Genomic DNA, 25,156 nt, shown 5'->3' with positions numbered 1-25,156 from the left:
GGGTTCCTACGATGCCCTAGACCCCTCGATCACAGCCGGAGAATTAAAAAGGCCTAAAGAAAGAAAGGGGAAATCTAAAATGCCCCAGAGCAGACCCCAAAGCAATAGGCAGCCCCCAACATATAATGACGGTGAAGCAAGATGAAAACACTAACACAGACAGAAAGATAGACTGAGCAAAGACAGGGCCCAAGCTAACTACATAGGAAAGGACAGGAAGGCTGCTGTCTGCAATCCGTGAAAAACCCTATGAAAATAAGAGCCAACAGACTGACAGTGAAAAAGGCCCTGAAGACGCTAGGCTTCAAAAAGCTATGTCAGTACTCAGGAATATTCTGAAGACAGAGCAACAGGCAAAAGGAGATTCAGCTCACCCCAGCAGGGAATGGCAGAATCCAGAAAAGCAAGGAAAACAAAAACAAAACACAAATGCAACAGGCAAAGCAAAAAACTTAGCTTTAGGGGAGCAGGAATCAGACTGGTGTCCTAGAAGTCCACAGAGAAATCACCCGCAGGGCAGAAGGGCGTCGGCAGCCTTATATCCAGTCCGTGACTCCACTCAGCCAGTCATCCTCATTAGACTCAGGTGCCTGATAATCAGGCTCATTACCTTCCTTTACCAGAATAGGGAGTTCACAAGACCTCAGTGACAAAGGGGAAAATGAACTCACAACAGTTGAGGCTGAACAACATGCAGTGGAGAACTGCATTGTTGAGGCTGAAGAATCTACAATGGAGATTACAATGTTGAGTCTTTCCTGACCGTGTTTGAAAGGGTCGCAGAGAGAGAAACTCCTGCCAGAGCAGTGGGCAGAGGTACTGACACCATACTTGACGGGGGAACCCCAGAAAGCATACTATGATTTAGCTTTGGATGCTAAAGAGTATGTCAACCTAAAAATGAAGATTCTTGTACGCTTGGGGTTAACAATGACTCTCAGGGCCCAGCGGGTTCACCGTTGGGCGTTTCACTGGGACAAACCACCACGCTCCCAAATATTTAACCTGTTGCACCTGGTCCAGAAGTAACTGCAGCTAGAATCCTCTATGCCTGTGCAGATGGTAGAACGTGTTGTGATGGACCGGTTTGTGCAATCCCTGCCATGGCCCGTGTAGACTTGGGTTGCCCAGGGTGATCCCTGGAATGCCGATGAACTGGTCGGACTGGTCTACCAGGGGATGGAAGGTTCCTTGGGAAAGCAGCCCACTCAATACTGGGGGGTCCCAACAGGGGGCAGAGGCCCAAAAGGGGGTGGGGCGCCCATACTGTTTGCCTATTCAGTGAATGCAAGAGCCGCCACAAATTCGGAAGCACCCCAATACCCCTTGGAAGAAATGTGGAGGAGGACCTCACAAAACAATTTTCGCATTATTCTGAAGTTGGTCTCCCATACTGTTTGCCTAGGCAGTGAATTCAAGAGCTGCCAAAAATTTTGATGCACACAATAGCCCTTTTACGAGACATACAGGAGGGCCTAATGAAAACAATGTTATCATTATTAGGAATTGGGTCTCCTATAGTGTTTGCCTTTGCTCTGAATGCAAGGGCTGCCAAAAATGTGGGTGAACCCCAATAACCCTTTGATGAAACGTGGAGGAGGGCCTCATAAAAAATGTTCCCATTAGAAAGGAGCGGGTCTTCTATACTTGTAGTGCAAATGCACTAAGTGTATGGGCTGACAAACATTTACCCCTGGGGGTTATACATTAACATACTATATAACCATTTTTTTGTACAGGCATCATAAACACCCTTTAAAAAATATTATGTGGGTGTTGCATCACAGACCACGGTCACCCTGGTGATCTGGTGGTGTAGGATGAGGAGAAGGAGGCGGACAACAGCAAATAACCAAAATCAGGACACGTATACCGGGGGGTCTTTTTAGGGTCTACAAACGTCTGAAATCGATGGGAACAGTGCTCAAATGACATGGGAACTTCATGAGGAAGACCGCTGGAAGAATTTCTGACTCCCAGGTCACAGCTCTGAACAATGTTGTCAGAGTCTTAAATGACATTTTTACAGGCGCACAATAAAACATACAAAAACTAAACCAAAATTGATTTTCTGGGGAAATATGTAAAGGAACATCCTTTCCAGGGTAATGATTTTTATGTAAGGCAAAATAAATAACCCAAAACAGACCTGGGCAAAGTGCGGCCCACGGACCACATACGGCCCTCTGGCTGTCTCAGTCAGGCCCGCGGACCGAGACAGCCATGGGGCTGGAAACCTGAGGTCCGCGGGCCGCACCGTGCCCGCCAGCTCACTTGCTGTCTCCCGCAGTCTGCATTGGTGGAGGGGCCTCAGGCTACTTCCTCCACCAATCAGCGTGTGAAACAGCTGACGCGATTACGTCATTTCATTGCGTCGGCTGTGTACCACCGGAGAGTCAGCGCACCGGAGGCAGAAGCAGATGCAGGGCGCCTAGGAACGTGACTGATCAATAATAAATAATAATCTGATGTCAGAAGCAGGATCTATAGTGAAGGAAAGTGACAGCAGACATTCATTCCAAAAGTGTAGATGGTATAGTATGTATTTGCACCCACTTTGCATCTTTCAACATATTCTCTCAAAATCAAGAATGCATGCGTGTATGTACACATAACTATGTGTATATATGTACATGCATCCACTCATATTTATACCTCCACTCCAATTGCCTCAATCATACGCTAATCGATAGCTGGCCCCACTACATTGCAGATACGTCGCTCTGCTAAATAATCCACTATCCCTTCCTAGCAGTTTCCTTTTTTTGCCACCCCTGTGGAAATTTCACCTGCACTTATTGAGTTTCCTGATTCTATCCCTAATTCACTTCTTGACCTTTCTATATATGAAGACACTGATTTGAATATATCCAAAGGTAACTCTGCTCCTGAGGATAATATTTATAATACACCTAGTACTAATACAGTTTTAATTGACAACTCTAACACTAACAACACAGCTACGGTTCCTTTTTTACCGCAAACAATAAAAAACTCACAGATCAAAAACTTTTTTTCACCAAGAACTGGAAAAAGAAAGGGCCTTATAGAGGATGCAGAGGGGGCAGAAAAAAAGAAAGGAAAAATAAATGTAAAATAATGAATAGAAACAAATTATTTACTGTGGACAGTAATATTTTTAATTTATCATCTTACACTCTCACCACCGATGAAATTAAAGTCCTCTCTAAAGGGTTGAATTTTTGCCCTACCTATAAAACAAATGATTTTGATCTTTTTTTAGATCTCCAGTTGTTCATTAGAAAACTTACATTAAAAAGACACTTTGCAATAAAAGAGATGAGTAAAACTACATGTAATAGTGCAAATGATTATACACAAAAAAATAGTGAAAAGAGTAGTGAATCTGATTTCCATCTGAATGTTCCAATTAAATCTAAATTTTATCCGGTTGAAGATAGAGGTCACTATCTAAAGGTTTTTAGCGATGTTGTACAAAAGAAATTTAAAGAGATTTTTTCTACTAAAGTTCCTTGTGGTCATAAGTCTAATTTAACAAAAAACGAAAAAATTGCCTTGAAAACACTTAAATCCAATATTGGAATAGTGATCCCTTCAGCAGATAAAGGGGGAGGGATAGTAATTCAGAATAGAGAAGATTACTGTAACGAAGCCCATAGTATATCGTCAGATGGAATATATTATACCAAAGTCCCGTTTGATACTCTAACCGGGTCTAGAGTAGCCTATGACAATTTAATCCTGGAAGGTAAAAATAACAACATTTTTGATAAAAATGAACTGAAGTTCCTTCATATAACGAATCCTAGGACTCCCTTCTTCTACCATTTACCTAAAATCCAAAAATGCCTTATCAATCCTCCAGGGAGACCGATTATCTCTGGTATTAATTCACTAACCAGTAATTTATCACATTTCATCGACAGGATAATGGTCTCTCATGTTCCTTTATTAAAAAGCTTCATTAAAGACTCTACCCAATTAATCCAATATTTACAACAAATTGAATGGAAATCGCAATATGTACTGGTGACTATGGATGTATCCTCTCTATATTCAAACATTACTCATGATTTGGGTTTGGCTTGTTTCAACAAGGTCCTATTGAAAGATGAAAGGCTTAGTAAAGAACAAAAAAACTTTTTATTAAAAGGCATGGATTTTATATTGAATAATAATTACTTTACTTTCAATGGAATTTTATACCATCAGCAACTCGGGACCGCGATGGGCTCAAAGGTGGCACCAACCTATGCTAATATTTTTATGGGGATATTTGAGGACTTTTATATTTTTAAATCTAGATGGTACAGTAATTGTATTCTTTACAAAAGATATATAGATGATTTGTTCCTTATATGGGACAACTCCGGAAATAATATTGGTGATTTTAATCGAGATATTAATAATAATATTTGGGGTCTAACCTTTTCAGCAATTTATGATAAAGGAAATATTAATTTTTTAGATTTAACTATTTATATTGAGAATAATAGAATTTTAACAAAAACCTTTTTTAAAAATGTTGACACAAATAGCTATATTCCTTTTAGTAGTGGTCATTTCGGGAAATGGTTGAGGAACATTCCCGGAAACCAATATAGAAGAATAAGAAAGAATTGTACAGATACGAAGGTTTTTGAGGATCAAGCTGGAATATTACGAAATAGGTTTATTGATAAAAAATACCCTGATAATTTACTTACGAATGCCTTCAATAACTGCATTAATTTATCTCAGGATAGTCTTATTAGTGGCACTAAAATGGTTAAACCTAAAAACAATAAATTCATGACTAATTTTATTACGCATTTCTGTTTTGAACATACAGAAATTAGGAAGATTCTGAGCAGCAACTGGCATATTTTATTAAACGATCCCATATTGCAGAAATTCCTCCCAAGCAACCCGGGTGTAACGTTCAGAAGAGCTCCCACCATTAAAAGTGTAGTGGCTCCTAGCCGGTTAAAAAATGTAAAAAATGGTAATGAGTTTTTATCTGCATTTAAAACTCCCCTCAAGGGTATTTTTAGATGCGGCAAGAGAAACTGTCTATGCTGTATGTGTATTGCACATAAAGATAAGAGCTTTAAATCTACCAGCACTAACGAAGTTTTCCCTATTAAGGATTTTCTTTGCTGCACCACTGACGTTGTGATTTATCTGATTGAGTGTGAATGCAGGAAACAATATGTGGGTAGGACAGTCCAGCCACTACATTTAAGAATTAATTCCCACAGATACAATATCAAAAAAGGTTTTTTAAAGCATGGTCTTTCTAGACATTGTGCGGTCGAACATAATAAAAATCCAAATAGTTTGAAAATCAGCCCCATCGAACATATTCCGGACAATATTACTGATAGAATAGGGTCATTAAATAGGAAGGAGGTCTTTTGGATCTACAGGTTGAATACCTTAAGACCTAATGGTCTCAACGAAATTACTGAGGTTTTTCTGTGAAGTCAAATTAATATTTTTTAATAATTATTGTGGACTGATATCCTATTTAATAATGTTGATTTTTATTCATCTTTTATTTATAATGCATTTTTATTATTGCGACTTTATGGTTAATTCTGGTTGCTGTCTCCTGTACTTGTTATGTGTCTAAACCCCCCTATGTTGTGCTATGTGCAGCGTTCTTATTTTAAAAATCATTTCTTTGTTACATCAATTTATTAGTCTCCCATATCCAGGGATTTATACTTCGCGCTGTCAATTTATGGGACTCTTCCGCTCTTCACTCTTCTTTCTTTCCTCCCTCTGGATGCGATCCTTCTCCTTTGAACGATCTGGGTGTCTTTCCTTCTCAGATTCGGTTCCCTCTCCTACGCGCCACTGACCTTGTGTCTGTAGAAATATATTCCTTTTTCCCAAGCGTTCCCTCCTTCTTTTAACAATCTGGTCCCAGACATGGTTTTCCTCCTTTTTCCACGTGTACCTGACTTTTATGCTTGTCCCTATTTTTATAAACTACCTTTTTTATATTGTGTCCCATTTCCCACGACGTCTTTTTAATTGATCAAACACACTTTTTCATTTTTATTTTTATTATAATTAATAAAGTTTTTATTTTTAATAGATAAAATCGTTTTTACCAGTTTTTAAAATCGGATTATTAAATATTTATATATTTATACAAAGAATTATCTATATATATATATACTCTCTTCCTCATACATTCTTTTCCTTATTCCTTTTTCCTTTTTCTCTTTTTCTCTTCTTCTCTTCTTCTTTTTTTCCTTCCCCCTTTTTTCTTTGTGATGTCTAATCTGCTCATTCAGAGTGGTGGTCTGGGTACTGGCTACTGCTCTTTTCCGACTCCTTTTTCTGGTTCTGTCCAAGTTTCTCCCTTTTTTCTTTTTCTTTTTTTCTTTTTTCTTTTTTTTCTTTTTTCTTTTTTTCATTTTTTCTTTTTTTAATTACCTGGAATTATATGAAAAGTATTAATTTCGTTGGAAATAACAAGTTTTTAATCAATTTTAACATCGCAATACTGATGAACTTTGACTCTTGTCTTCCTTGCAACATGTGACCCTTGGCGCCAATTTTTGAACTGTGTATATATAAAACCGGTGATGTCTATACCTGTCTATACATGTCATCCCCTGAGGAAGAAGTTTTTAACTTTGAAACGCGTTGGGAATAAATGTATAAAGCACACTACTTGTGAGGAGTGATGGTCTGGCAGCGCACGCTTAATCCATAAAAGTTCTTTTCCTTGAATCTTTTTTTGCCACTGGCATATCATCGCTGCATTATAACTCTTTTACTTAATCCCCTTTAAATATGGCAAACATTTCACAACAGGCTCCCCAGATCACTATGGGGTTAAATACCTTCCTTGAATACTAACACAGGAGACATGACCACTTTAGATGCGGTCTCGCTTCTTATTTTGCCTCGGAATCTGTGGGCATGCCCAGTAAGCTCCCCACGGTCATGTGACCACTATGACGTTCTCATGACGCAGCTACAGCCGGGCATTTAACCCGGAAGCATGCCTCACACAGCGTCCTCCTCTCACGGCGGCACCCTGGATTGTTTCAGCGGCTCTTAGGTAAGATTTTGACAAACAGGCTGACAGCCTGACGCTTTGATCCCAAGCATCATTTAACACCCGTGTTTTTCCTCCTTATGCAGTCATATTGTTCCAGTCATTACAAAATAAACAGGTACTGAGGTTTACAGCTTACAATTCAACCACATTATCTTGATCACTCATGCTAATCATTAACCCCTTGGTATTCTCTGTGTACTATTCAGCTGCATACCACACTCTTATTTGCTCTTTTCTTATTTTGAACATTATAGGATTTCATTCCTGCCTTAGGATATCTTTTACCCACTGGCGTAGCGTGGGGGGGCGGTCCGCCCCAGGCGGCATGTGTGTAGGGGCGGCGCGGCAGCAGCTCTCTGTCTGTGTCTCTCTCAGCCTCTTCCTCTCTGTCCCTTATGCCGGTGAGTCTGGGCGGTAGTCCAGGCTGCTCGTGAGGCGATTCTTGCACCTGCCTCCCCAGAAGTTGCAGGCACAAGACATGTCACGTGACACACATCACATGCTCAGTCAAGGGTCCTGTACTTATAGGTACACGCCTACCACGGTGCAGTATCGCACCTGAAGCCAGAGGCAGCGGCGGTGTACAGAGACCATAGCGCCTCAGCCCCAGCACGGACCAGAGAAAGTATGTGACAAGCATAATCTTGTCACTATCACTAGCCGTGCTCAGTCAGAGGCTCACGGTCCTGAGGTCAGCGGGTGGGCGGTCTCCAGAGTGGTGGGCGTGGTAGTAGAAGCCGGGTAACGTTGTGGTCACATGATCACAGAGGAAGGACAGCGACAGTGCGCCGCTGAGTACTATCCTGAGAAAACAAAAAGCAAAAAACACAAATATCCTGAACTAAAAAGTAAAAAATATATACTGCAAATAATGCATAAAGGTAATAATAATAATAATAAGGGTATTTAGTAAACATAATTTTTATCAAAATAATGTACAAGCCATACCCTTATTATTATTATTATTACCTTTATGCATTATTTGCAGTATATATTTTTTACTTTTTAGTTCAGGATATTTGTGTTTTTTGCTTTTTGTTTTCTCTGGTTAATGGTCATGTGTTAATATGCACTTTGTGCATACACATTAACTTACTTTTCTCAGTTCAGATTTGTTTTTTATTCATTTCATTGTGCATTCAGTGCATATATGGGTGTGACCGCCCTTTTTCTGAGCTGGGAAAGCCATCCAGTCTGGCCTAAGCTGTTACTAGTGGTTCAGCCGCTCGATCCTTATTCACATTCACGTCACTTGGCAAGTGAAAAGGTTTTAAATACTAGAGTAGGGACTGTCCCACAAGGGTTGCCGTGACGTGGCGGGATGGCTTGTACATTATTTTGATCAAAATTATGTTTACTAAATACCCCTATTATTATTATTACCTTTATGCATTATTTGCAGTATATATTTTTTACTTTTTAGTTCAGGATATTTGTGTTTTTTGCTTTTTGTTTTCTCTGGTTAATGGTCATGTGTTAATATGCACTTACATTGTGCATACACATTAACTTACTTTTCTCAGTTCAGATTTGTTTTTTATTCATTTCATTGTGCATTCAGTGCATATATGGGTGTGACCGCCCTTTTTCTGAGCTGGGAAAGCCATCCAGTCTGGCCTAAGCTGTTACTAGTGGTTCAGCCGCTCGATCCTTATTCACATTCACGTCACTTGGCAAGTGAAAAGGTTTTAAATACTAGAGTAGGGACTGTCCCACAAGGGTTGCCGTGACGTGGCGGGATGGCTTGTACATTATTTTGATCAAAATTATGTTTACTAAATACCCCTATTATTATTATTACCTTTATGCATTATTTGCAGTATATATTTTTTACTTTTTAGTTCAGGATATTTGTGTTTTTTGCTTTTTGTTTTCTCTGGTTAATGGTCATGTGTTAATATGCACTTACATTGTGCATACACATTAACTTACTTTTCTCAGTTCAGATTTTTTTTTTTGTTTTTTATTTTTTTATTTATTTTTTTTTTATTGAGTACTATCCTGACTGGTGATATGTGCGGCTGACGTGCGAGCTACACAGCGGTGACTGAGATCAGCCGGTGTGAGCGGGGGCACAGGTCAGTGAGCTCCACCTATTACACCAGCATTATATAGCTGCATGTGCCAGCGTCAGCGAATCTTCCTGCATGTGCCCTGGTCAGTCAGTGGTGTCATAGCCTGTGCATGCAGCTTGTCTGTCCTCACACATGTGCCCTGGTCAGTCAGTGGTGTTATAGTCTGTACACGCAGCTTGTTTCTCGTCACACATGTGCCCTGGTCAGTCAGTGGTGTCATAGCCTGTGCATGCAGCTTGTCTGTCCTCACACATGTGCCCTGGTCAGTCAGTGGTGTTATAGTCTGTACACGCAGCTTGTTTCTCGTCACACATGTGCCCTGGTCAGTCAGTGGTGTTATAGCCTGTACACGCAGCTTGTTTGTCGTCACACATGTGCCCTGGTCAGTCAGTGGTGTCATAGCTTCTACACATAGCTTGTTTGTCATCACACATGTGCCCTGGTCAGTCAGTGGTGTCATAGCTTCTACACGCAGCTTGTCGTCACACATGTGCCCTGGTCAGTCATGTTAGATAGAGAACTGCAAGAAGATGAAAGTCTGGAAATTTAGAGATAATAACAGCAGAGTTAGTAGCAGACTAAAAATTAGATCTTTGAGTGTAGTGTGGGCTCATCGGATGTTTCTGGATTATCAACGACCAAAGGGGCGGCAAATTTTTCCACCGCCCCGGGCGCCACAAACAGTTGCTACGCCACTGCTTTTACCCTACTGTATCTCTTACAGCTATATCCTCCTTGCCATCCATATTCGTCAGTATGGACATTTCTATTCTATTATAGTGATGAACACTCGGGGAGCACATGGATATCCTTTTTACATATAGCCATTTCACCATAGTTGTGGACTTCGGTCCCTGAAAAAAATTTTCTGTTACTCATAAATTCGTTTTCCTTAACCATGTTCTCACCCTCATTTATGGCACAGATGAAATCTGAAAACTGCATCTACACTTTTGGAATGAATTTCTGCAGTCACTTTCCTTCACTATAGATCCTGCTTCTGACATCAGATTATTATTGTGAAAGTGTATTATATGTCTATAGCATTCTTCTGACATATTGTTTTGTTTTCTTGTTTACTTTTTTGTAACTTATAGTCTACTCTAAAGAAACAAAAAGACCTTTCTGATGAAGGTCCGTTGTTGGACCGAAAACGTTCATATGATATGAGTCTATTTTTGTCTGGATGCACAATAAAGAAAAAACTGCTTCTCCGGTTTTGAGTGCCAAGTAATTTTGTTTATGTCTATGGGTTGGAAACCTTACTTGAGCACCAATTCTCCTTTGTTTTTCTCTGGAGTGCCGTGTTTTTTTGTATACTGGACTTTTCCTTACATGAGCACCATTGAGAATGTCAAGTGAAACTTTTTTTTCAAGGTTGCTGAAACTGCAGAAATTCTATCTAAGGTGACCGCCTCAAGCAACTTTCTTCAAATCCCCACACAGGAGATCAAGAACAGGGATTTTGAACGTGAGACAAAAAGAGCAGTCAACTTAGAATTGCATATTGTGACACTCGCAGAGTATTTGAGAGTACACCGAATCCCGAGGGGTTTACGGGTTCCGCTTCAACCGACATTCTTTAAACACGATAAAGAGTATTGCACCAAGTTTGAACACATACTCAACAAATGTTCCTTCGACTTGATGACGCTCACTGTCTCCTCCTTACAAATAATTTTGGATTCTGTCAAAGCATAAATAGAGGCTATCGAAAACTAACTTACGGGCACCATGTCCCAGGAAGCCTTCCAAGAGCTCAAAACAAAAAATCAGGAGATTTTGTGCTCCCACAGACTGGAGCTGGAGAAAAGAAAGAGAACAAAATTTCTACGGGACACGGGGGATTATCTCCAAAATCGGGTTTACCAATAGAGAGACTCTCAGCGTTTCACCAGGCGAACAACCTCCCAGAGCTCTTCTGGTTCAACCGACAGCAGACCCGGCACCTCAAATTCTATCACTACAGGTTCTTTTTTAGGACAGTATCAGGGCCGAACAAGAGGAAGACGAGGCTGGGGGGCCAATGCCGCCGGGGACTCCAGAAACCAAATGGCGACGAGATCCCAGGTAATATTCTCCCATTGGTAATCAACATATCTTCTAAACACCTTGATACCCATCAATTGTCCCTACTTCAGAAGGGTCTTTCTTTTTGTCCGGTCTATAAATTTAATATATTTGGCTTATTATGGACTTGCGGAGATTTTATCGTAACTTACGCTTACGTTCTCATTTCTCTAAACAGCCCCCAGGTTCGGCCCATTCAAGTGGGCGTACGCCTACGCCCCCCCTACTTGAACTCCATGGCTTAGGTTTAAGAACCCCCAGTACCTACATGCCACCCAAAGATAACCCACCAATAGAAACATTTATCTCTCTGGTAGAAAGGGATATTAATAATTTTGCACACAACATAGGCAGTTTTCGTTTTCAGGCGAATCTCACAACCTCTGAAAAATCAGCTATTGAACAACTATCCTCCGATAAGACCCTAATAATTAAGCCAGGAGACAAAGGGGGAGCCATAGTTGTCATGGACAGGGCAGACTATATGGAGGAGGCTCTGAGACAACTTGGAGACAGGGAGGTTTATAAAATCATTCCACATAATCCCTTGGGCCAAATAACAGCCAAAATTAAATCAGTGGTGGATTTTCATTCACAGGAGGACACCATTGACACCAAGCTTAAGGAATTCCTCACCAAGAAAGATCCCATCACTCCCATATTCTACATCCTGCCCAAAATCCATAAGAGACTGCATAAACCACCAGGACGGCCCATTGTTTCTTTAACTGACTCTGTCCTGTCACCCCTGGCAATAGTCTTGGAGAAAATCCTTACACCACTAGTCAAACTTTCAAAGTCGTTTATCCTTGACACTAATGACTTCTTGGGCCTGATCAAATCACTGGGCCCCCTCTCCATTACCTCTATATTGGTGACATGGGATGTGAGTAGCCTATACAAATCCATCGCTCATATCAAGGGGATGGAGGCCACGGATAGGCTACTCTGCTACGCTAACACCGACCCCAAGATTAGACACCTTTGTGCTGATCTTTTGGGCCTGGTCCTCAAAGAGAACTATTTTATGTTCAAGGATGTTTTCTACATCCAGCAGCAGGGCACCGCGATGGGCTTCAATGTGGCGCCCCCGTTTGTTATTGCATACATGGCAGCCTTTGAGGATGACTTTTTATATCCTCACCCCCTGTTTCAGAAACACTCCATCTTGTGGCGCAGATTCATAGATGACATATTTTGCATCTGGGATGGCCCTTTAGAATCACTTCTACTCTTTAATGAACACATCAATAGCATTTGGCTTGAGTTACAATTCTCTATCCAACACAGTTCCACCAGTATTAACTTCCTGGACACATGTATATGCAAAGGCACTGATGGCATTTTAGCTATTGACCTATACACCAAGCCTACCGACCGGAATAGTCTCCTGCACTTTGACAGCTGCCATCCATCAGCCATAAAGAAAGCAACTCCGAAGTCTCAGTTTAAAAGGATAGACAGAATAGTCTCTGACACAGAGCTAAGGGAACAGAGATTGACAGATAAGGAGAACAGGTTCCACAACAGGGGATACCCATTAGCAGCATTATCCAAAGCCAGGGACAACTCCAGACCCACAGAGACACGTGCCAATAACCAACGCATCCCTTTTGTTAGCACCTATCACCCCTTCTCCAACCAGATACAGTCGTCCATCAGAAGACACTGGAATCTCCTAACTAAAAGCTATCCTAACATTCCGGAGTTCCAGGTAACATTCCTTTCGTGTTATCGCCGGCCCAGAAATCTGAAGGATAGATTGGTAAAAGCTGATGTAGGGTCTAGCACTATACAACCCAAACAGACATTTCTTCAGACCCAAAAACAAGGCACTTTCCCCTGCCTACACTGTTTACAGTGCAACAATGTACAAAAAGGTACCAAAGTTTTTCACCCACATACATGTAGTGTCGGTGGTGGGGTGCCGAGCTGGGGGGGGTGGTCCTACTTTTGTACCGCGCAGAGATGATGACAGAGACACGATGAGGCAGATTCTGGGTGCAACAGGTCCAAGTTTATTTCATTACTTGCCGTCCGCCTGACGGCCTCCGCAGCACACCGCACGTTTCTTCACTTATCGGCCCTCCGTTTCCAGAGCCGTTTACACACCGTACTTTTACAATAAGGACGTACATATGCGTACTGTCCCTCCTTCACTTGTTCGACGCTCCTGCCAGGTCCGCCACTGTGGCCGCCCTAGGCCCAATAACCAACAGCGCTTTCACTGGTCAGTCGTCGTGTCAAATACGGTATATGGCACTCACTGCCTCGTCTCTTCTGCGGTATCTTTCTGTCAGGACCACCCCCTGACGTTTCCCTCTCCTCAGTCCCCTTGGTCGGATTCTCCTCAGGGCACACAGACTGGCGAAGTCCTCCTGTCACCTGGGCTCCCCCTGGGGACTGGAACTTTCTGGAACCCTCCCTCAGTATTTATAACTTCCCCGGTTCCTTGAAACTGTCACTAACTGTCACCACGCCCCCCATGACCAACGGTTTCTAAAGCCCTAAGCTGCTGTAAAGTCCTTTGCTCACACTCCACCCTGCCATCTAATGGTCATCCCAAGGTACTGCACGTCCACTACACTTTTCTAGTTGTTTCCCCACTGTAATCACTGTCTCCTACCTACACTGTGCAAACCTATCTTTCTTCACTCTGACTAGTCCGTCCGTCCGTCAGGTCACCTTCCCTACACTCCCCCTTCCTTTGTCCATTGTCGTCCTCGACAATCGTCATCCCTGCCTTCGTCGTTCTGAATCTACACCTACATTCTGTTGTCGGACCAGAAGTTGAGCCAAACCCACTATCTGCGGGGGCCGAACCATACTGGGAGCACTATGCTCTGAGCAGCCTACTGCTACTCACCAGCGCGCACGCCACATGACAACATCTTTCAAATTGGGCAAGGTACACCCGTATTCTCTCTACGGCGTGTATCTTTCCCCTACTCTCCCCTACTGTTACCTTTCACTATCCGGTACGCCATGATCGAGGCCACTCACCTACCAGATCATTGCCGGCGCCCGCCATTCCTTCTTCAGGGGTGTCCGTGGTGTCGGGGACCTGACCTAGGACGGCTGTCTTTCTCACATCTTCCCATTCATTTTCCTTCTTTCAATTACATGTCATGGTCGGCGTCCCGGTCTCCCAGACCTCAACTCTTAGATCCCTACCGGATCTCACACTTTCCTTTGGTCCCGCAGACCTTCCCTTACCCGGACCTGTTGCATTTTACTTTGCATATTATACATCATACAACTTTATAATAGCACAAGTACCCATTTTTTTATATATTTTTTTTTTTTTCCATTTTCTCTTACTTTTAAAACCAAAATATAACATAACATTGCATTTCCTCTTTCTTCCTCCCCCCCTTCCTTGGACCTGGACACTCCTCCACTTTTCCGTATCCCCGTTCTGTCAGGTAAACATATTTTCATATATAAAGAACATAGAAAGAAGAAAGAAAGAGAGAGAAAATAGTTGCATCAGTTAAACAACAACAAAATTTTTTTCTAAATGCAACTGTCCTTATAATCTGCACAACGGTGCATCGAACTCCTGACAGTCTATACCACTCTCAATGGACAGAGGTGAGGGCTCCACGGGGATACTGAGGGTGTCCATTCAAGTCCTCTTCTTTTCCATGACGGCCTCTCCTTGAGTGTGGAGCAGGTTCCACACTTCCTGCTCCCGGGCCTTTTTCTTCCTGATCACCTCCGCTTCCCACACGGAGGGAACAGCACGGGCCCTGGAGTCCGGTGGGCGGGACTCCGCTGAAAAAGACCGCAAGACAGAAACGGCCAAAGATTTCTGCGGCCCAGCAGCCGCTGGGGTCAGGTGGCAAATGGGGAGAACCGGGTCCTCGGGGGCTGGAATCACAGGGCCCGCTAAATCGGTCGCAGCCGACTCCAGCAGCGGCATAACCGCGGCCTCAGGACAGGCCGCATCCACTACTTCCAACGGAGTCGGAGTAACGGCCGATTTCAACAATGCAGCTGCTATTAGCAGGGAAAGCGCAGCAGCATCTTCTTTAGGTGAGCTCTGCACTGGTGACTCCGGGCGGGGTAGTTCGGGGACATGAGCGGGGACCTCGCTCAGCTCTGCATACACCACGGGGCCCGTGGTAACTAGGCCTTCCGGTGCGCAGGGGGCCGCGTGCTGCAGCAGAATGGTGGGGGCCGCTTGCGGAGGCACTGGTAGGGCCGGGGGTACTCTCACCTTCCCCGGCGCTGCGGCCTCCGTTTCATCATCACGCAGTTTCCCCCGCAGCCTCCGTTCCTTGCTCCACTGTCCTGCGGGCCTTCCCTCCGGACTCGGGGGCTCCGCTGAGAAGTCCTCTGCTGGTATTGGTGGCAGCCGTTCTCACTGACTCCCCTCAGGCTCTGCTCCCCAGGTTAAGCATCCCGCTGCCTGCCCGTAAATCTGAAGATGACTTCTGGTGCAGCTCCATCTCTCGCCGCCATTGCCACTCTAGGCGGCCGATGCCCCGACACCCGCAGCATCTCATACCGTCCGTTGGGCAGCACTCGAATGGCGTCAGACAGCCGCAGCCAAGTTTTTCTTCTGTGCCACTCCTCCTGCTGGGTGGGGCGTTGGCAGACCTTTCCATCCATCTGCCAGGGTCCAATATATGGAAACGTCGGTCTCCGGGCATATATTGCTTCCTTTTGGGGTACGTTGGAGGGGGTCCCAGTCCATTCTGAACAACTGCAAACACCCGGACCTCTCCTCTGCGCTGAAGTAATACCGCCATCTTGGGCAGAATCAGCTACTGCCTTGGATCCTCTGCAAGCAACACAGATCCGACACAGCGTCCCAATTTATAATCCACAGGTCAGTAATTGGTAGTCCACAGGTATTTATAATCCGAAATAGAGCAGTCCAAGTTTTCCTCAGTCCTTCAGTTGCAGGCCTGCCGCAGAAGATAGCGTATTAGCGGCGGCGATCCTGCCGACTACGCCAAATGTAGTGTCGGTGGTGGGGTGCCGAGCTGGGGGGGGGGGTGGTCCTACTTTTGTACCGCGCAGAGATGATGACAGAGACACGATGAGGCAGATTCTGGGTGCAACAGGTCCAAGTTTATTTCATTACTTGCCGTCCGCCTGACGGCCTCCGCAGCACACCGCACGTTTCTTCACTTATCGGCCCTCCGTTTCCAGAGCCGTTTACACACCGTACTTTTACAATAAGGACGTACATATGCGTACTGTCCCTCCTTCACTTGTTCGACGTTCCTGCCAGGTCCGCCACTGTGGCCGCCCTAGGCCCAATAACCAACAGCGCTTTCACTGGTCAGTCGTCGTGTCAAATACGGTATATGGCACTCACTGCCTCGTCTCTTCTGTGGTATCTTTCTGTCAGGACCACCCCCTAACGTTTCCCTCTCCTCAGTCCCCTTGGTCGGATTCTCCTCAGGGCACACAGACTGGCGAAGTCCTCCTGTCACCTGGGCTCCCCCTGGGGACTGGAACTTTCTGGAACCCTCCCTCAGTATTTATAACTTCCCCGGTTCCTTGAAACTGTCACTAACTGTCACCACGCCCCCCATGACCAACGGTTTCTAAAGCCCTAAGCTGCTGTAAAGTCCTTTGCTCACACTCCACCCTGCCATCTAATGGTCATCACAAGGTACTGCACGTCCACTACACTTTTCTAGTTGTTTCCCCACTGTAATCACTGTCTCCTACCTACACTGTGCAAACCTATCTTTCTTCACTCTGACTAGTCCGTCCGTCCGTCAGGTCACCTTCCCTACATACAGGACAGGGAATCCCCATTCAGGGCTTTTACACGTGTGAGTCATCATATGTCATTTACATCATCAAGTGTCCGTGCGGACTCGCCTATATAGGGGAAACAACACAGGCCATCAGGGACAGGGTGTCCCAACACAAATCAAACATCCGATGTAAGAAAACTCAGCTTCCCTTCCCATTCCACTTCCATCAAAAAAATCACAATATCTCACAATTAAAGTTTCAGGTCTTGGAAATAGTGGATATCTCGAGGAGGGGTGCTAATAGGATTAAAATCCTAAAAAAAGGGAGGCCTACTGGATCTTTACCTTGCAAACCCTAGAACCTAAGGGCTTGAACACCGATTATGATGTCGGCTTTTTATAACTTTTTTATAACTTTGTTATAACATGTTTTTCATGCTCATTATAATGTCAATAACCCTGTTGTGTTCTGTTTACCTCTTTCTCTTATAGAATCGTTGACCGTGTCTTTCACTCTACCACTGGGCACTATTCCTATCACTAATGGTATAGTATGTATTTGCACCCACTTTGCATCTTCCAACATATTCCCTCAAAATCAAGCATGCATGCGTGTATTGTGGTGTAGTAACCACTATGTCCGCTAGTGGGCGCTGTGTGGAGGTTCCAAGGGAGAGGATGAGTGACAGATTCCTGAAGGATGGTTGTGTATCTCAAAAGGGGGTGGCTTTGAGATGGAGACTTAGTTATGCGTATTGATCAGCAATGGTATTGCTGAGGTGTTATTTCAAGGTATAAGGGAGAAGTCTCTAGGTAACTTGGGAGTTTGGCGGGCCAGTTACCTACAAACCCACCCAGGGGTGTGTCTGAAAACGCCTGTTGTAAAAGGCTATGTGAATGCCTGAAGGACCTGTGATGAGGTCATAGTCACGTGACCTGGTGGGCGTAGCTATGGACCATATAATGTGGCCAGGGTAGGTCACATGGGGTGAATGCTGGGACCTGGTTGGTCCAGTGTGGAAGGTCCTGCAGAGATGGAGCTTCCTCCCAGACAGCACGTGTGAAGTGGCTGGGAGCAATGGTGATGTGTACCTGAGAGTTCCCTGGAGGGAACGAACGTGTGCGGAATGCTGCAGCCGCATGAGGAGCCCTGACGTGGGTGAGATAATTGTGAGGCTAAGTGAGCCTGCGTACTGGACATTGATAATAAGAGTGAAGCATTATAATGGACGCTATGCTGGTAATGCTATTAAGTGAACTTTCTGTTGCTGCTGTGGTTTATGAGGCGTGAATCAACCGCAAGGACTGTATGATTTGATGGAAAATCCATGTCGGAACTGGTTTTTGTTCGCTGCAAGCGAGAATCCCCTAAGTAAATGACAGCGCTACCTCACAGTATGTACACATAACTATGTGTATATATGTACATGCATCCACTCATATTTATACCTCATTACACACAGACCTCTGTGATACTCGAGACTGACTACATATGATCCACTCCAATTTCCTCAATCATACGCCAATCGATAGCTGGCCCCACTACATTGCAGATACGTCGCTCTGCTAAATAATCCACTATCCCTTCCTAGCAGTTTCCTTTTTTTGCCACTGGCATATCATCGCTGCATTATAACTCGCCATTTTTTACTTAATCCCCTTTAAATATGGCCAACATTTCACAACAGGCTCCCCAGATCACTACGGGGTTAAATGCCTTCCTTGAATACTAACACAGGAGACAAGACCACTTTAGAGATGGTCTCGCTTCTTATTTTGCCTCGGAATCTGTGGGCATGCCCAGTAAGCTCCCCACAGTCATGTGACCACTATGACTTTCTCATGATGCAGCTACAGCAGGGCATTTAACCCGGAAGCATGCCTCACACAGCGTCCTCCTCTCACGGCGGCACCCTGGATTGTTTCAGCGGCTCTTAGGTAAGATTTTGACAAACAGGCTGACAGCCTGACGCTTTGATCCCAAGCATCATTTAACACCCGTGTTATTCCTCCTTATGTAGCCATATTGTTCCAGTCATTACAAAATAAACAGGTACTGAGGTTTACAGCATACAATTCAACCACATTATCTTGGTCACTCATGTTAATCATTAACCCCTTGGTATTCTCTGTGTACCATTCAGCTGCATACCACGCTCTTATTTGCTCTTTTCTTATTTTGAACATTATAGGACTTCATTCCTGCCTTAGGATATCTTTTACCCTACTGTATCTCTTACAGGTATATACTCCTTGCCATCCATATTCGTCAGTATGGACATTTCTATTCTATTATAGTGATGAACACTCGGGGAGCACATGGATATCCTTTTTACATACTGTATAGCCATTTCACCATAGTTGTGGACTTCAGTCCCTGAAAAAAATTTTCTGTTACTCATAAATTCGTTTTCCTTAACCATGTTCTCACCCTCATTTATGGCACAGATGAAATCTGAAAACTGCATCTACACTTTTGGAATAAATGTCTGCAGTCACTTTCCTTCACTATAGATCCTGCTTCTGACGTCAGATTATTTATTATTGTGAAAGTGTATTATATGTCTATAGCTTTGTTCTGACATATTGTTTTGTTTTCTTGTTTACTTTTTTGTAACTTCCAGTCTACTCTAAAGAAACAAAAAGACCTTTCTGATGAAGGTCCGTTGTTGGACCGAAAACGTTCATATGATATGAGTCTATTTTTGTCTGGATGCACAATAAAGAAAAAATTGCTTCTCCGGTTTTGAGTGCCAAGTAATTTTGTATATGTCTATGGGTTGGAAACCTTACTTGAGCACCAATTCTCCTTTGTTTTTCTCTGGAGTGCCGTGTTTTTTTGTATACTGGGAACGGGACTGAGGTGAGTATGTGGTGTATCTTTTTTTTTTTTTTTCATGTGTATAAATATGGGGGGTGAGTATGGGGATTCTATGGGGTAAACATGGGGATTCTAAGGGAGTGAACATGGGGATTCTAAAGGAGTGAACATGGAGATTCTATGGGGGTGAACATGGAGATTCTATGGGGGTGAACATGGAGATTCTATGGGGGTGAACATGGAGATTCTTAAAAATGTAAAAATTACCAAAACCCATAAAGAAAAACAATAACATAGTAACTGCAACGCCTAGTCCTTACGCTGCCGTCCAGGATTTGCCTTTGTCCATGTAACTGGGGTTTGGTTGGCGGGAACCGCCTTAGCCCACTTTGTGTGTTGATCCTGGGTGTGGCTGCAGGGCATTCTGTAGATGGGCCTGGTTTTCGGCCATGCCGGCAGCTTATTTTCAAGGCCACATTGGGGTAACTATTTACAAGTAAGGTCCTGGCCACACATAGTCCTGTGGCCCAATTGTCCTTCAATAGGTTATTACGAATACAGTAAGTCTCTGTAGGCTCTCATGCATAACGGTTGCAATTATACACATTATTAACTTATTTACATGTTAGTCCCTATACCGGGCTTGGACCTGACCTCTCGTACTATGGGTGGATCTACACAGTACTGGTATCTCTAATGACCTAGCCTGGCCTAGTGTGTTTGTTGTTGATGCTGTGGACCTACTAGCGTATGCTGTACTACTGGTAGGCCTGCATCTTACTGGTAAACTGGGCAGCCGTCTGCAACTTCTTAGACTCACCGTGGGTCTGACAGATTCACCGCTAGCAGGAGGCAGATTTTCACATTCCACTGCAGATGTGGCATCTGTTACTGGGTCTAGAGTCTCTGCTGCTTCAGGTGCAGTAGGCTGGGGAAAGATCAGGACAGGTACTACGATGGCTTGATTCACCTGCGTCCAAGACCGGGGAAGGCTCCAAGAATGGTATGGCTCTTCTCTTCCACCTCTTCTATGGGATGAGGGACATTTTGGTCTTCCTTTTTGTTTCTCAATTGGTCAGGGCATACTTTCAGATGATCCCTCAACACTGCTGCTGAGGTTTCTCCTTCATCTTTACTGACGAGGCATACCTTGGTATTAAGTTTGAAGGCATGACGGTGTATGGTTCAGCCTCCTACTGATTGTCCAGTTTGTGCATCCTCCTCTTTCTTTTGAGGACCTGTTCTCCCGGTACTAAAGGAGTAGCCGGAGCTTGTTGGTTGTAGCTCTTTTCCTGTCTCTGCCTGGCTTAGTAAAAACTTCAATCCACGCACTCTTGCACTTTGCGGTATTGCTGCTGCCGCTCTGAATCCCAGTCGGCATGAGGTGGTGTCGTCTCAGGTGTTTCGACTCCCATGTCCAAGTCAATGGGTAACTTGCCAGGTCTTGCGCTCTTCAGGTAGGCTGGGGTGCAGTTGGTGGAGTTTATCGGGATATGGTTGTATAGATCTACCAGATCTGGCAACTTCTCTGGCCACAGGTTTCGCTGTTCCAGGGGCAAGGTCTTCAACATGTCAATTACCACCTGGTTCATTTTCTCGCACTTGTCATTTGTCTGCGGATGGTACGTCGTCGTCCTGATTTTCTTGCAGCCGCACAGGTTACAGAACTCCTGGAACACCTCTGCCTCAAAGGCTGGGCCTTGGTCGGTGAGCACTTGTTCAGGTAACTGTGCGGTTGACAGAAGTGTTCTTGAAACTCTTTGGATGCTGTCTCCGTGGTTTGGTCTTTGACAGGCACGACTACCAGGAACCTTGAGTAATGGTCAACAATAGTGTTGAGCTTTCCGATACCGCAAGTATCGGGTATCAGCCGATATTAGCTGTATCGGAATTCCGATACTGACTTCTGATACTTTTTTCATATCGGATACCGGAATCGGAAGTTCCCATAATGCTATCAGCCCGCTCGCTTTGATTCAGCCAATGAGAATCCTCAGAAGTGTGGGCACATCCTGTTAGGCATGTTAACTATTGGCATGGCTGTGATTGGCTGCTGAAATGGTGTCATGATGCACTATAAAAGCCACCGCCGCCGCCATTTCTGGTCACTCTGCTGTGAATTCAGTTAGGGACAGGCTGCTGTTGAAGACTGTGAGGGACAGTTAGAAATAGCGATTCTCAAAACAATATTGTGCTTTACCCAGGCTACATAAACCACCACTGTAGCTTTCTTTTCCCTAGCAGCAGTGTTCACAGCTGTCTGCAAGGGCTGTGTGAGTGCAGCTCACGCTGTGGAGTGGGTCCTGCAGCCACATCTGGTTGTAGGCCGCCCAGCGTGCCTCACTGCTGCCTCATACATATTTTTCTTTTTGAGCTGCTTATTTTTAAAAAATTCTATCTAGTGTGCTTCCATCCGTATCCATATATGTTGGTTGCAAACACTAGTAGTAGACAGCGGAGCCTTTCTGCAGCCTTTCAGTGCTAGTGCCCACTTAGCTGCACTGTTCACGGCTGTCTGAGAGGTCTCTGACTGTGTGTGAGTGCAGCTCACGCTGAGTAGTGTGTCCTGCAGCTACGTCTGGTTGTAGGCCACTCAGCGTGTCACTGCCTCACACATTTTTCTTTTATTGCAGCTCATTTTTTCTCCTATTAGTGTGCATCCATCCGTATCCATATACAGTGGTTGCAAACACTCTAGGAGTACACAGCGGAGCCTTTCTGCAGCCTGTCAGTGCTAGTGCCCACTTAGCTGCACTGTTCACGGCTGTCTGAGAGGTCTCTGACTGTGTGTGAGTGCAGCTCACGCTGAGTAGTGTGTCCTGCAGCTACGTCTGGTTGTAGGCCACTCAGCGTGTCACTGCCTCACACATTTTTCTTTTATTGCAGCTCATTTTTTCTCCTATTAGTGTGCATCCATCCGTATCCATATATGTTGGTTGCAAACACTAGTAGTAGACAGCGGAGCCTTTCTGCAGCCTTTCAGTGCTAGTGCCCACTTAGCTGCACTGTTCACGGCTGTCTGAGAGGTCTCTGACTGTGTGTGAGTGCAGCTCACGCTGAGTAGTGTGTCCTGCAGCTACGTCTGGTTGTAGGCTGCTCAGCGTGCGTCACTGCCTCACACATATTTTTCTTTAATTGCAGCTCATTTTTTCTTCTCCTATTAGTGTGCATCCATCCATATCCATCTACATTGGTTGGTTGCAAACACTATATAGGAGTAGATAGAGGAGCCTTTTTTCTGGCTTGTGCCCTTCAGCTGCAGCCAGATTAGTATTACCCACTTTTTTTGGAGCCTCATCTTTTGCATTGTAGGTTACCTGCCTGCATTGTAATAGCTCCAGAAAGTTGGTGATATTCTCACTTTCAAATCTTTGGTCACATCCTTTTAGGTTTTTTTTCCCAAAAAAAAAAAAACAACAAAGTTCACCAAACACTACATTTGAAAGTTGTGTAGGCCACATTAGCTCCCATTAAAGTGTAGTCGACACACTTCATAAAATTAGTGTTTCTTATACCTGTAACCAGCTGTTCAGGAAAAAGCACACTAAGGCCCCCCTTTGTACTTTTCTGCCTATCTTTCTCAGTCTAGCAAGATGAAGAAGGCAGGGAGTAAGGCACGTGGCCGTGGACGTGGAGTTTCAGCAGGGAGAGGACGTGGGGATTCTGCAGGGAGAGGACGTGGGGATTCTGCAGGGAGAGGACGTGGGGATTCTGTGCCTGCTGTTGGCACCAGTGAGTCAGCATCCCCCAGTTTTAGCAGGCAACAGTCTTTACAGCCTTACAGCTTTGTAGGACCTCACCGTACCCCACTGCTGCGGGAGGAACAAATTGAAGCCGTTGTCGGATGGATGGCAGCTAACGCATCAACTTCAATTACTTCCACATCCTCTCAGGGCCAGAGCACCGAAGAGCAACCATCTGTCTCTTCACCACCTGCCAAAGTGCCCAGGCAGTCAGAGAGCCCTGGACAGGAGCCATCACAGTCTCTACTTCTGTTCTCGGAATCTGTTGGTTTGGAAAGAGGGGGCCAGCCAAGCAGCATTCCAGAATGTGAAGAAGAGGGAGTATGCAGTGATGTGCAACTTCTTTGTCCCTCTGAATCTGAAGAGGCGGGTGGGCCAGTGCCTATGGTCAGCAGACCTCAGTACGCATCAGATGATGACGAGACTCAGTTACCACTTTCTGGTGCGTACGGTGCTGGCGAGACAACCCAGGAGAAGCAGGAGTTTGAAGAGGGGAGTGTAGATGATGAGGTCCTTGACCCATCATGGCGTGAGGAACAGAAAGGTGGTGGGAGCAGTTCTGAGGAAGAGATTCCCCGAACGGCCAAAACAGGAGGGAGAGGGAGGGGCAGACTTGGTTGCCTGTAGCCTCCACTTCGGCACCCGTTAGGAGCATTCCACTTTCAAAAGGCAAAACGGGCGCTCCCAAGACTTGCAGTGCTTGGTCCTTTTTTGACACAGTTGCAGATGACATTTGCTTTGTCAAATGCAAGCTGTGTCATCAGAGAGTCAAAAGAGGGAAAAATGTCAGCAACCTCAAAACCACTAATATGTGGAAACATGTGCGGACCAAGCACGAGGTGGAGTTACACAGACACACTGAAGACGTAGGCCAACGTACAGCACCACCTACCACCTCTTCAGCTCGTGTTGGGGCCTCTTCTTCCAGCTCACACACAGCTGGTTCGGCTTCCTCACAGGATCGCCAAGGAAGAACCTCTGGCACTGTTATCCGGAGACCCTGTGACATTCCACCCACAGCACCACGTTCCAAGTCATCCTCACACTCCCAGGCCACTCGGCAGCCATCGGTAGCACAGGCATGGGAGAAAAGGCAGCCATACTCGGCAAACCATCCCTGAGCACAGGCTCTGAATGCTGGCATTTCCAAACTACTGGCACTTGAAATGCTCTTATTCAGGCTGGTGGAGACTGACACCTTCCGGGACTTCATGGCATTGGCAGTCCCACCATACACTGTGCCCAGCCGCTTTTATTTCAGCAGGCAAGCCGTCCCTGCCCTGCAGAAACAGGTGGAGGCAAACATAAAACATGCGCTACTAAACGCCGTCAGTAGCAAGGTCCACCTGACCACCAATGCGTGGACCAGTAACCATGGACAGGGACGATACCTTTCCCTCACTGCCCATTGGGTCAATGTTGTGGAGCCGGGTACAGATCTGGAGAGTGATGCTCTACGTGTTCTGCCAACTCCACGGATTGCAGGAATCCAGTCTGTACACATTGACTCCTCCTCCTACTCAAGTTCCGCTGAAACAGCGCAGCAGGAGCCTGTTACGACCGATATGAGCACAGCTGTGGCCAAACGTCAACAGGCCGTACTGAAATTAATTTCTTTGGGGAATCGAAGCCACACAGCACAGGAGCTCTGGAATGCCATCAAGCAGGAGAGCGATGTG

The 25,156-nt window shown here is 44.9% G+C and overlaps 1 long non-coding RNA gene across 1 annotated transcript; it reads left to right on the top strand.

The window, feature by feature from the left end:
• The first annotated feature begins 6,955 nt into the window (after positions 1–6,955).
• On the top strand, positions 6,956–19,236 carry LOC141046994 (uncharacterized). Its single transcript, XR_012219713.1, has 4 exons — positions 6,956–7,045; positions 10,218–11,190; positions 17,406–17,459; positions 19,156–19,236. It is a non-coding gene; the product is annotated as an uncharacterized lncRNA (long non-coding RNA).
• The last annotated feature ends 5,920 nt before the right edge of the window (positions 19,237–25,156 follow it).

Source organism: Dendrobates tinctorius, unplaced genomic scaffold, assembly GCF_039654945.1.
Source record: "Dendrobates tinctorius isolate UK_male_01 unplaced genomic scaffold, ASM3965494v1 ptg000125l, whole genome shotgun sequence".
Lineage (NCBI taxonomy): Eukaryota > Metazoa > Chordata > Amphibia > Anura > Dendrobatidae > Dendrobates > Dendrobates tinctorius.
This window is presented reverse-complemented; position numbering and strand designations above follow the sequence as displayed.